The sequence below is a fragment of the Ranitomeya imitator genome, chromosome 5 (assembly GCF_032444005.1).
Source record: "Ranitomeya imitator isolate aRanImi1 chromosome 5, aRanImi1.pri, whole genome shotgun sequence".
Classification (NCBI taxonomy): domain Eukaryota; kingdom Metazoa; phylum Chordata; class Amphibia; order Anura; family Dendrobatidae; genus Ranitomeya; species Ranitomeya imitator.
Genome location: NC_091286.1, coordinates 342,904,384 through 342,915,471, shown reverse-complemented (window position 1 = coordinate 342,915,471; position 11,088 = coordinate 342,904,384).

Sequence of the window (11,088 nt, the reverse complement as noted above, 5' to 3'; positions counted from 1 at the left end):
AGGGAAGGAGAAATAAGTTATGGATCACATCAGCATACACAGCACCCACATATGAACAACTTCTTTTTGTGCCACCCAGCCTTTTATAGTCCTGACCATAGGATCATTTCCAGGATGACCCGGATGGGCCAATTTAAAAATTGCTGTTTGTGAATGGATGATGGGCTAAGTTGTGGCATTTCAAATATCCTGTGTCTCCGCCTTCCTCTCTATACAGTCAAGAGGAAATATTCTGTCCTGTTACAAACCATTTGCTAACCCCTTTGAAGCTCAGGATCCAGGAGCTAAGTTTAACACCTCCCAGTATTCTTCCACTAGACCCCCCTGTGGTTCTGAGTACTTGCAATAAGAGTGGGAAGATGTTATATCCTTTGTGTGGAGACAGTCATTTGAATGCAGACTTAAAGGAGTTGTCCACTACTAAGACAACCACTTCTTGATTCAAATGATTGACCCTAAAAAATGATAAAACCTATACTCTCCTCCCGTGCCGGCGCCGTTCCAGTGTTGTCGGCACTTGCGGTCACGGTGCTAGAGTGCGTTGTTGTGACACGTGATGACAGCAGCTGATCTATGACTTCCTCTTCATGCTCAATTTGACAGGAAGCGGGGACAGTGACGCCAGCACTCATTGGGCACCTGCGTCACATTTCACAACAACCGCAAGAGGAGCACCAGAAGGAGTTACAAAATCGTGGGAGCGGCGTAAGCATGGAATGAGAGTATAAGATTTATTATTTTCTGGGAACCAAGCGAGGGGTATGAGAAGAATTTGTCCAAGTAGTGGATAACTTCTTTAACTAGTTATTTTGCTGATATTATAGTTTCCCTTAGGATTATTTATTTCCTTCACAAACATCTCCACTTAATTCAGGCAGGGCCGCCATCAGGGCATGACAGCCGTGACTGGCGTATGGGGCCCGGTGAGCAGAGTGGGCCCGCATCGGGCCCCGTCTCATCTGCTCACCGGGCCCCCCCGTGCAGGTGCTGCGGGCGGCACACTATTGACGTGCGGGCCCGAGCCCGCACGTCAATAGTTAACAGCCGCCAGCCAGTCTGAGGCTGGCAGCTGAATAGGGCCCCGGCCGCAGTGCGCACTCGCCGGCGTCGCCGGCGTCTGATGTCATTGTCAGCCGCCGGGCCCAGCGAGTGCGTCTGTGTGGAGCCAGGGGGGGATCTTCGCCCGGCGCTGGAGCATGGCCAGGTAAGAAGTCGTGTTTTTTTTTTTTTCTGAGAGCGGCATCCAGGGGGGCCCGGGGGGCAGAATGCTGGACACACAGGGACAGAAATGCTGGACACAGTGGGGCAGAAATGCTGGACACAGTGGGGCAGAAATGCTGGACACAGTGGGGAAGAAATGCTGGACACAGTGGGGCAGAATGCTGGACACAGTGGGGCAGAAATGCTGGACACAGTGGGGCAGAAATGCTGGACACAGTGGGGCAGAAATGCTGGACACAGTGGGGCAGAAATGCTGGACACAGTGGGGCAGAATGCTGGACACAGTGGGGCAGAATGCTGGACACAGTGGGGCAGAAATGCTGGACACACAGGGGCAGAAATGCTGGACACAGTGGGGCAGAATGCTGGACACAGTGGGGCAGAAATGCTGGACACAGTGGGGCAGAAATGCTGGACACAGTGGGGCAGAAATGCTGGACACAGTGGGGCAGAAATGCTGGACACAGTGGGGCAGAAATGCTGGACACAGTGGGGCAGAATGCTGGACACAGTGGGGCAGAATGCTGGACACAGTGGGGCAGAAATGCTGGACACACAGGGGCAGAAATGCTGGACACAGTGGGGCAGAATGCTGGACACAGTGGGACGAAATGCTGGACACAGTGGGGCAGAAATGCTGGACACAGTGGGGCAGAAATGCTGGACACAGTGGGGCAGAAATGCTGGACACAGTGGGGCAGAATGCTGGACACAGTGGGGCAGAAATGCTGGACACACAGGGGCAGAAATGCTGGACACAGTGGGGCAGAATGCTGGACACAGTGGGGCAGAATGCTGGACACAGTTGGGCAGAATGCTGGACACACAGTGGGGCAGGAATGCTGGACACACAGTGGGGCAGGAATGCTGGACACAGTGGGGCAGAATGCTGGACACACAGTGGGGCAGAATGCTGGACACACAGTGGGGCAGAATACTGGACACAGTGGGGCAGAATGCTGGACACACAGTGGGGCAGAATGCTGGACACACAGTGGGGCAGAATGCTGGACACACAGTGGGGCAGAATGCTGGACACACAGTGGGGCAGAATGCTGGACACACAGTGGGGCAGAATGCTGGACACACAGTGGGGCAGAATGCTGGACACACAGTGGGGCAGAATGCTGGACACACAGTGGGGCAGAATGCTGGACACAGTGGGGCAGAATGCTGGACACAGTGGGGCAGAATGCTGGACACAGTGGGGCAGAATGCTGGACACACAGGGGCAGAAATGCTGGACACAGTGGGGCAGAAATGCTGGACACAGTGGGGCAGAAATGCTGGACACAGTGGGGCAGAATGCTGGACACAGTGGGGCAGAATGCTGGACACAGTGGGGCAGAAATGCTGGACACACAGTGGGGCAGAAATGCTGGACACAGTGGGGCAGAAATGCTGGACAAAGTGGGGCAGAAATGCTGGACACAGTGGGGCAGAAATGCTGGACACAGTGGGGCAGAAATGCTGGACACAGTGGGGCAGAAATGCTGGACACAGTGGGGCAGAAATGCTGGACACAGTGGGGCAGAAATGCTGGACACAGTGGGGCAGAAATGCTGGACACAGTGGGGCAGAAATGCTGGACACAGTGGGGCAGAATGCTGGACACAGTGGGGCAGAATGCTGGACACAGTGGGGCAGAATGCTGGACACAGTGGGGCAGAATGCTGGACACAGTGGGGCAGAAATGCTGGACACAGTGGGGCAGAAATGCTGGACACAGTGGGGCAGAATGCTGGACACAGTGGGGCAGAAATGCTGGACACACAGGGGCAGAAATGCTGGACACAGTGGGGCAGAATGCTGGACACAGTGGGGCAGAATGCTGGACACAGTGGGGCAAAATGCTGGACACACAGTGGGGCAGGAATGCTGGACACACAGTGGGGCAGGAATGCTGGACACAGTGGGGCAGAATGCTGGACACACAGTGGGGCAGAATGCTGGACACACAGTGGGGCAGAATACTGGACACAGTGGGGCAGAATTCTGGACACAGTGGGGCAGAATGCTGGACACACAGTGGGGCAGAATGCTGGACACACAGTGGGGCAGAATGCTGGACACACAGTGGGGCAGAATGCTGGACACAGTGGGGCAGAATGCTGGACACACAGTGGGGCAGAATGCTGGACACACAGGGGCAGAAATGCTGGACACACAGTGGGGCAGAATGCTGGACACAGTGGGGCAGAAATGCTGGACACAGTGGGGCAGAATGCTGGACACAGGGGCAGAAATGCTGGACACAGTGGGGCAGAATGCTGGACACACAGGGGCAGAAATGCTGGACACAGTGGGGCAGAATGCTGGACACACATTGGGGCAGAAATGCTGGACACAGTGGGGCAGAAATGCTGGACACAGTGGGGCAGAAATGCTGGACACAGTGGGGCAGAAATGCTGGACACAGTGGGGCAGAAATGCTGGACACAGTGGGGCAGAAATGCTGGACACAGTGGGGCAGAAATGCTGGACACAGTGGGGCAGAATGCTGGAGACAGTGGGGCAGAATGCTGGAGACAGTGGGGCAGAATGCTGGAGTCAGTGACAGGGGCAGAATGCTGGAGACAATGACAGGGGCAGAAATGCTGGACACAGTGGGGCAGAATGCTGGACACACAGGGGAAGAAATGCTGGACACACAGTGGGGCAGAATGCTAGACACACAGGGGCAGAAATGCTGGACACAGTGGGGCAGAATGCTGGACACACAGTGGGGCAGAAATGCTGGACACAGTGGGGCAGAAATGCTGGACATAGTGGGGCAGAAATGCTGGACACAGTGGGGCAGAAATGCTGGACACAGTGGGGCAGAAATTCTGGACACAGTGGGGCAGAATGCTGGACACAGTGGGGCAGAATGCTGGACACAGTGGGGCAGAATGCTGGACACAGTGGGGCAGAATGCTGGACACAGTGGGGCAGAATGTTGGAGACAGTGGGGCAGAATGCTGGAGACAGTGACAGGGGCAAAATGCTGGAGACAGTGACAGGGGCAAAATGCTGGAGACAGTGACAGGGGCAGAAATGCTGGACACAGTGGGGCAGAATGCTGGACACAGTGAAAGGGGCAGAATGCTGGACACAGTGACAGGGGCAGAATGCTGGACATTGGGGCAGAATGCGAGACACGGGGCAGAATGGAGATACAGGGCATGATTGGAGACACGGGGCAGGATGAAAGACATGGGGGCATGACTGGAGACAGATGGGGCAGGATTGGAGACAGATGGGGTAGAATGGAGACACAGGGGGCATGATTGGAGACAAGTGTCAGGATTGCAGACATGGGGGCATGGTTGGAGACATAGGGGGCATAATGGAGACATGGGGCATGATTGGAGACACTGGGGGCAGAATTGGAGACAGAGCGTGCAGGATCATGGGGCAGGATGGATATGATGGAGACAGATGGGGCAGGATGGAGAGATCACATGGGGCGATCATATGGGGCAGGATGGGGAGATCATATGGGGCAGAATGGATACTCATGAGGGCAGGATGGGAGAACATCTGGCTGACGCCAGGAATGAGACACACAGGGCCAGGATGGGGGATATTATTAATACCATAGGGGCTAATTTAGGGATATTATTACTGCAGTGATGTATTTATTTTATTTTTTGAGTATACTGTTTTAAATCGGGGGCGGTCCTGTTACTGTGTAGAGTGATACTATGTCGCCTTCTTCATGTGGTGTAATGTAGAAGTTGTGAAAAATTAAGTAATGTGTTCTGCAAGCGGAGCTCGAGATAACTGTGTTATTTCCTGCAGAGAGAAGTCCTGGCTGGATGAAATGATGGCGGTCTGTGCTGGATGAAAGATGAAGGACTTCACCTAGAGACGTCACTGGTGAGTCAGTGTGTTACCTATACACTGACACTATACACTGTATACTGTATACAGAGCTCCTGTGTATAATTTCACTAGTGATCACTATATTATCTGTACACAGACACTGCTTACTAATTACAGATCTCTTGTGTATAATGGCACTTATGGTGATAGTATGGTGCTTTTTTTTTAATTACTGATCAGAATTGTAGTATTCAGTCACTATGTGGTGGTAATATGTGGTCTGGACATGGTGTTGTGGTATTTGTTCCTTGTATGTGATATTATTCGATCCCTGTGGTGGTAATATGTGGTCTGGTCATGGTGTTGTGGTATTTGTTCCTTTTATGTGATATTATTCGATCACTGTGGTGGTAATATGTCATCTGGTCATGGTGTTGTGGTATTTGTTCCTTCCTTCCTTTTAAAAATTGAAAAATAAATAAAAATATACCTAAATTGTATTGCATATTTTAACAAATATTTAATAGGTTACAGCAGAGTAGGGCCCGGCCAAAAGTGTCTACCTTGTTATGGTGGCGGCTTAATAAATATTTTGGCCAAAACAAAAGCTGCCGGCTATATGTGTGATCTGGTGATGGGAACTGTCAATGTGTGATAGGTGGGAAGTGGAGTTTTTCCAAGAGAGAGCGGTGGGACTGTGGACAGTTCGAGGGGTGGAGCCTGGAGGCGGGGCTGGGGTGGAGACCGGAGGCGGGGCTGGGGTGGAGCCTGGGCGGAGTCTCAAGGGGGCCCCGAAAATTTTGCCAGTATGGGGCCCCGAAATTTCTAGTGGCAGCCCTGAATTCAGGACAGGGGCTCACTAGGAGGTCTGGTATTCGGACCCAGCAATAAGCAAATCATCCCCTATCCAATAACTGGGGATGTGGAGACACAGCATTGTATTTTAATTAATCGCATTATGCCTACGTTAAAAGGAGTATTATTGAAATCCACCGCACTCCCTGTGTGGAATATGGACATGTAGGCTTAATACCCTTAGTGGATGGGGGATAGCGCTCCTGCGTCCTGTGGGAAGGCATGCCATCCCCCATCCACTAAGGGTATTAAGCCTACATGTCCACCAGCAAGACGCAGATGCGCCGCTGTTACCCCTCTACAAGGCTTTATCCAGAACTGGCAAATCCATTAAACCACATACAACTTACCAGCAATTTAAGGCTTATACGCTGGCACCTGCAAAAAAGGTTGTCTCCAGTGACATACCAACTTTCTATTTAAATCGCATATGCAAACAGCAGCAAGACGCTGATACACTGCTGGTATTCCTCAACAAGGTCATACTCAGAGAAAAATCAACTATTAGGCCATACTTGGTATCAAAGAGACTGTACCTGCCCCTTGACACTACAGGGACAACATCCTCTTTACCATAAGAGCCACTCATAAATTATGGATTAAGTGCGACTTTAGAGTAAGACCCAGGAGGGTCGAAACGTCAATCACATTGAGTCGCTTGTACAATTGTTCAATAAGTGCCTACTATTTGATCTGTCACATTTGATTGATTTCTGTTTTTCACTTGAATAAATTAGCAAGTTTCAAAAAATCCTTTTGTTTCTAAGATATTCCACACAGGGAGTGCGGTGGATTTCAATAATATTGTTATTAGACCTTACGGTCTGTCTCACCAGCACCCCGATCTAAATTTAGAGTGCAGGCCAAATTAGATATATTTATACATTAAAAGGAGAGCAGGCATTTGGCGGGATGATCCCTGGTCCATGCGGTTTTGGCTAGCGGACTGGGGCGCCTGCCAACATCCCGTGTCTCCACATGGGAAAAATTGTATTTTTTAGGGGAATAACCTTTTAAACTATCCAAGCTCACAGCATGGTTTACAGCTCCTGAGTGTCCTCCCTGCTGTTGAACATCCCCTTTCTAGTGCTCACATAATATCTATATCAGAAAAGAAGGTTCAGAGACCTGCGGCGCACCTGGGTTGCACTATGAAAGGGGATCCGCCGGGCCGGTGACTATATGTAATTTATATTATTTTTGGACAATGCTGGGGCATTTAATAGAGAATAAAACATGGCAGACAGCCCCTTTATGAAATACAGGTTATTGCTCTGTGTCTGACATCTGCAAAAGAAACTGTTAAAAAAAAGAACAGAATTGGGAAAAAAATCTAGAATAGTAATGTCCTACATACACCTACTATAATTAAAGGGGTTGTCCAGGCTGAAAAGTCCACAGTCCCTCTATGTGACTACAGAATCATGAGTGGGTGATGTGCTCACTGTTATGATTCCCCTGCATGACCAGCAGGAGCGAGCGGTGGTCACATGACCAGCAGGAGCGGGTAGTGGTCACATGACCAGCAGCAGCGGGCGGTGGTCACATGACCAGCAGGAGCGGGCAGTGGTCACATGACCAGCAGGAGTGGGCAGTGGTCATATGACCACCTGGTCTCGCTGTTGCCGAAGAATCCTGACAGCGCGCACTGTGAGAATTCACAATTTTGCAAACACAAACCTGTACAACACCTTTAAGCCCCCCTTACACTCACCCCCCACAGAAGATCCACAAATCAACTCTGGTATTGGCAATATTTGGTAAAAATGTCTTTGTTGCCTGTAGCAACTAATCACAACACAGCTTTCTTTTGACGATCACTATAAGAAAAGCAACACTGTGATTGGTTGCTATTGGCCACAAAATCAGAACTTTTTTTTCATACACAGGGCCGCCATCAGGGCATTACTGCCCTTACTACAGTATGGGGCCCGGTGATTAAGAGGAAAAAGAGGGGCCCGAGCACGCTGGCACCTCGGTCCGTGCTCGGGCCCCCTGACATTTTGTTCAGGCTTCCGAACGCCCGATGCTGCTGCATAAAAACATTGTGGTGTAAAGAGACAGACACCTACAATATTGTAAATCATGCAGCTGGCGATTGGAAATGGGCACTGTAGCTTTAAGCTGTGGCCCAGGCCCGGTGGATCATGGTCCAGTTCCTGACGTCACACGCTGCCCTGCTTCACTTCTCTATTCCGGAGCAGAGCAGCGTGCCACGTGGGTGCGGACGGCGGATCAGGGGATTAGAAGAGGCGGTGACGGGCAGGCTGCAGACCGGACGAGCAGGTGGAGGCGGCAGGCGAGCAGGGTGAGTAGTCTCTCTCTCTCTCCGGTGAGCTGAGTCTGACTCTGTCGCCCCCCCGAGTCTTTACATCCCCCCAGTCTTTACATCCCCTAGTCTTTACATCCTACATCCCCCCAGTCTTTACATCCCCCCAGTCTTTACATCCCCTCCCAGTCTTTACATCCCCCCCCAGTCTTTACATCCCCCCATTCTTTACATCCCCCCAGTCTTTACACCCCCCCAGACTTTTCATCCCCCCAGTCTTTACATCCCCTCCAGTCGTTACATCCCCCCAGTCTTTGCATCCCCCCAGTCTTTACTTCCCCCCAGTCTTTACATCCCCCCAGTCTTTACACCCCCCCAGTCTTTACATCCCCCCGTCTTTACATCCCCCCAGTCTTTACAACCCCCTAGTCTTTACAACCCCTCAGTTTTCACATCACCCCAGTCTTCACATCCCTCCAGTCTTTACATCCCCCCATTCTTTTCATCCCCCCAGTCTTTACATCGTCCCCAGTGTTTACATCCCCCCAGTCTTTACATCCCCTCAGTCTTTACACCCCCCAGTCTTTACATCCCCCCAGTCTTTACATCCCCCCAGTCTTTACATCTCCCCCAGTCTTTACATCCCCCTAGTCATTACATCCCCCCAGTCTTTACATCTCCTCAGTCTTTACATCCCCCCAGTCTTTACATCCCCCCAGTCTTTACATCCCCCCAGTCTTTACATCCCCCTAGTCTTTTCATCCCCCCATTCTTTTCATCCCCCCAGTCTTTACATCCCCCCAGTCTTTACATCCCCCCAGTCTTTACAACCGCCCAGTCTTTACATCCCCCCAGTGCTAACATCTCCCCAGTCTTTACATCCCCCCATTCTTTTCACCCCCCCCAGTCTTTACATCCCCCAGTCTTTACATTCCCCCAGTCTTTACATCCCCCCAGTCTTTACATCCCCCCAGTCTTTACATCTCCCCCAGTCTTTACATCCCCCTAGTCATAGCATCCCCCTAGTCTTTACAACCCCCCCAGTCTTTACATCCCCCAGTCTTTATGCAGCGCCCCGGAGACCTGGTCGTTGCAGTATGGCCCCAAGGCGAGTAGCGGTACGTCCGATGGCAGTAAAGAGTTCTCCTGACCAGGTATCACGAGAACACATTACACTTCACACTCCGGCCACTAGGGGGAGAAAAAGGCTTCATTTATTGGGCCACTTCTCACACTGGTAAAACTAGGGGCTGGGGAGGAAGTTAGTCAGAAGCTGACTGGGTTGGAACCAGGCAACATCCCTTGGCAGGGGGTGTTGCGGGGAGAAGACACAGGGGGGTCCCTATCAGGCGTGGGAACCTGGCAGGTGCCTAGCGACAGAACAGAACGTTACGCCTGCACACCTTGCGGTGGTATCCTAAGGAAGAGACAAGAGGGGAAGAATATTGTGGAACAGTGTAAACGAGATCAGCACAAAGGAGAGCCAGTAAGAGTCGTGCCGTGAGGGGAAGGCAACATCTTACTGAGGCGCATAGTCGGTGGCCGGATCACCGTAGGAGTAACTGACTTAGGTTGGTAGGCAACGATTTCCATCTGCGAGGGAAACTCTGGATGTGCCCATCGGACCGGCCAGTCTCTGATAGCCCGGTTGAACGTGCTCTGGACTGAGTGTACTGAAGCCTTCAGTAAAAGGTAAAGAGACTGCAACCCTGTGTCCTCGTTATTTCCTGCACCTCACACATCTCCATCCACACTACTGGGAAGCCCTGGGGATTTACTTCACCTGTGGGAAGGTATACCATCCGGCTGCTATTCCATCACCCCAGCGGACCCCACAGCAGCGTCGGTCGCCCTGACCGAACACCACAGGTGGCGTCACGAACCCCTGACGGACTGTACTATCACTATCATTGGACGCCCCTTAGCAGGGTCGCGGGCCGGGTCTAGCCACCGTGACTGCCTCAGAACCGAACCAGAGAGGCCCAGTACCGAAACGTCGTGGCCCTGTGTCTGGGGGCGCTCCATTTACATCCCCCCAGTCTTTATATCCCCCAGTCTTTACATTCCCCCAGTCTTTACATCCCCCTAGTCTTTTCATCCCCCCATTCTTTTCATCCCCCGTCTTTACATCCCCCCAGTCTTTACAACCCCCCAGTCTTTACATCCCCCCAGTGCTAACATCTCCCCAGTCTTTACATCCCCCCATTCTTTTCACCCCCCAGTCTTTACATCCCCCCAGTCTTTACATCCCCCCTAGTCATTGCATCCCCCTAGTCTTTACAACCCCCCCAGTCTTTACATCCCCCCAGTCTTTACATCCCCCCAGTCTTTACATACCCCCAGTGCTAACATCTCCCCAGTCTTTACATCCCCCCTAGTCATTGCATCCCCCTAGTCTTTACAACCCCCCCAGTCTTTACATCCCCCCCAGTCTTTATATCCCCCAGTCTTTACATCCCCCCAGTCTTTACATCCCTAGTCTTTTCATCCCCCCATTCTTTTCATCCCCCCAGTCTTTACATCCCCCCAGTCTTTACATTCCCCCAGTCTTTACATCCCCCCAGTCTTTACATCCCCCCAGTCTTTACATCCCCCCAGTCTTTACATCTCCCCCAGTCTTTACATCCCCCTAGTCATAGCATCCCCCTAGTCTTTACAACCCCCCCAGTCTTTACATCCCCCAGTCTTTATGCAGCGCCCCAGAGACCTGGTCGTTGCAGTATGGCCCAAGGCGAGTAGCGGTACGTCCGATGGCACTAAAGAGTTCTCCTGACCAGGTATCACGAGAACACATTACACTTCACACTCCGGCCACTAGGGGGAGAAAAAGGCTTCATTTATTGGGCCACTTCTCACACTGGTAAAACTAGGGGCTGGGGAGGAAGTTAGTCAGAAGCTGACTGGGTTGGAACCAGGCAACATCCCTTGGCAGGGGG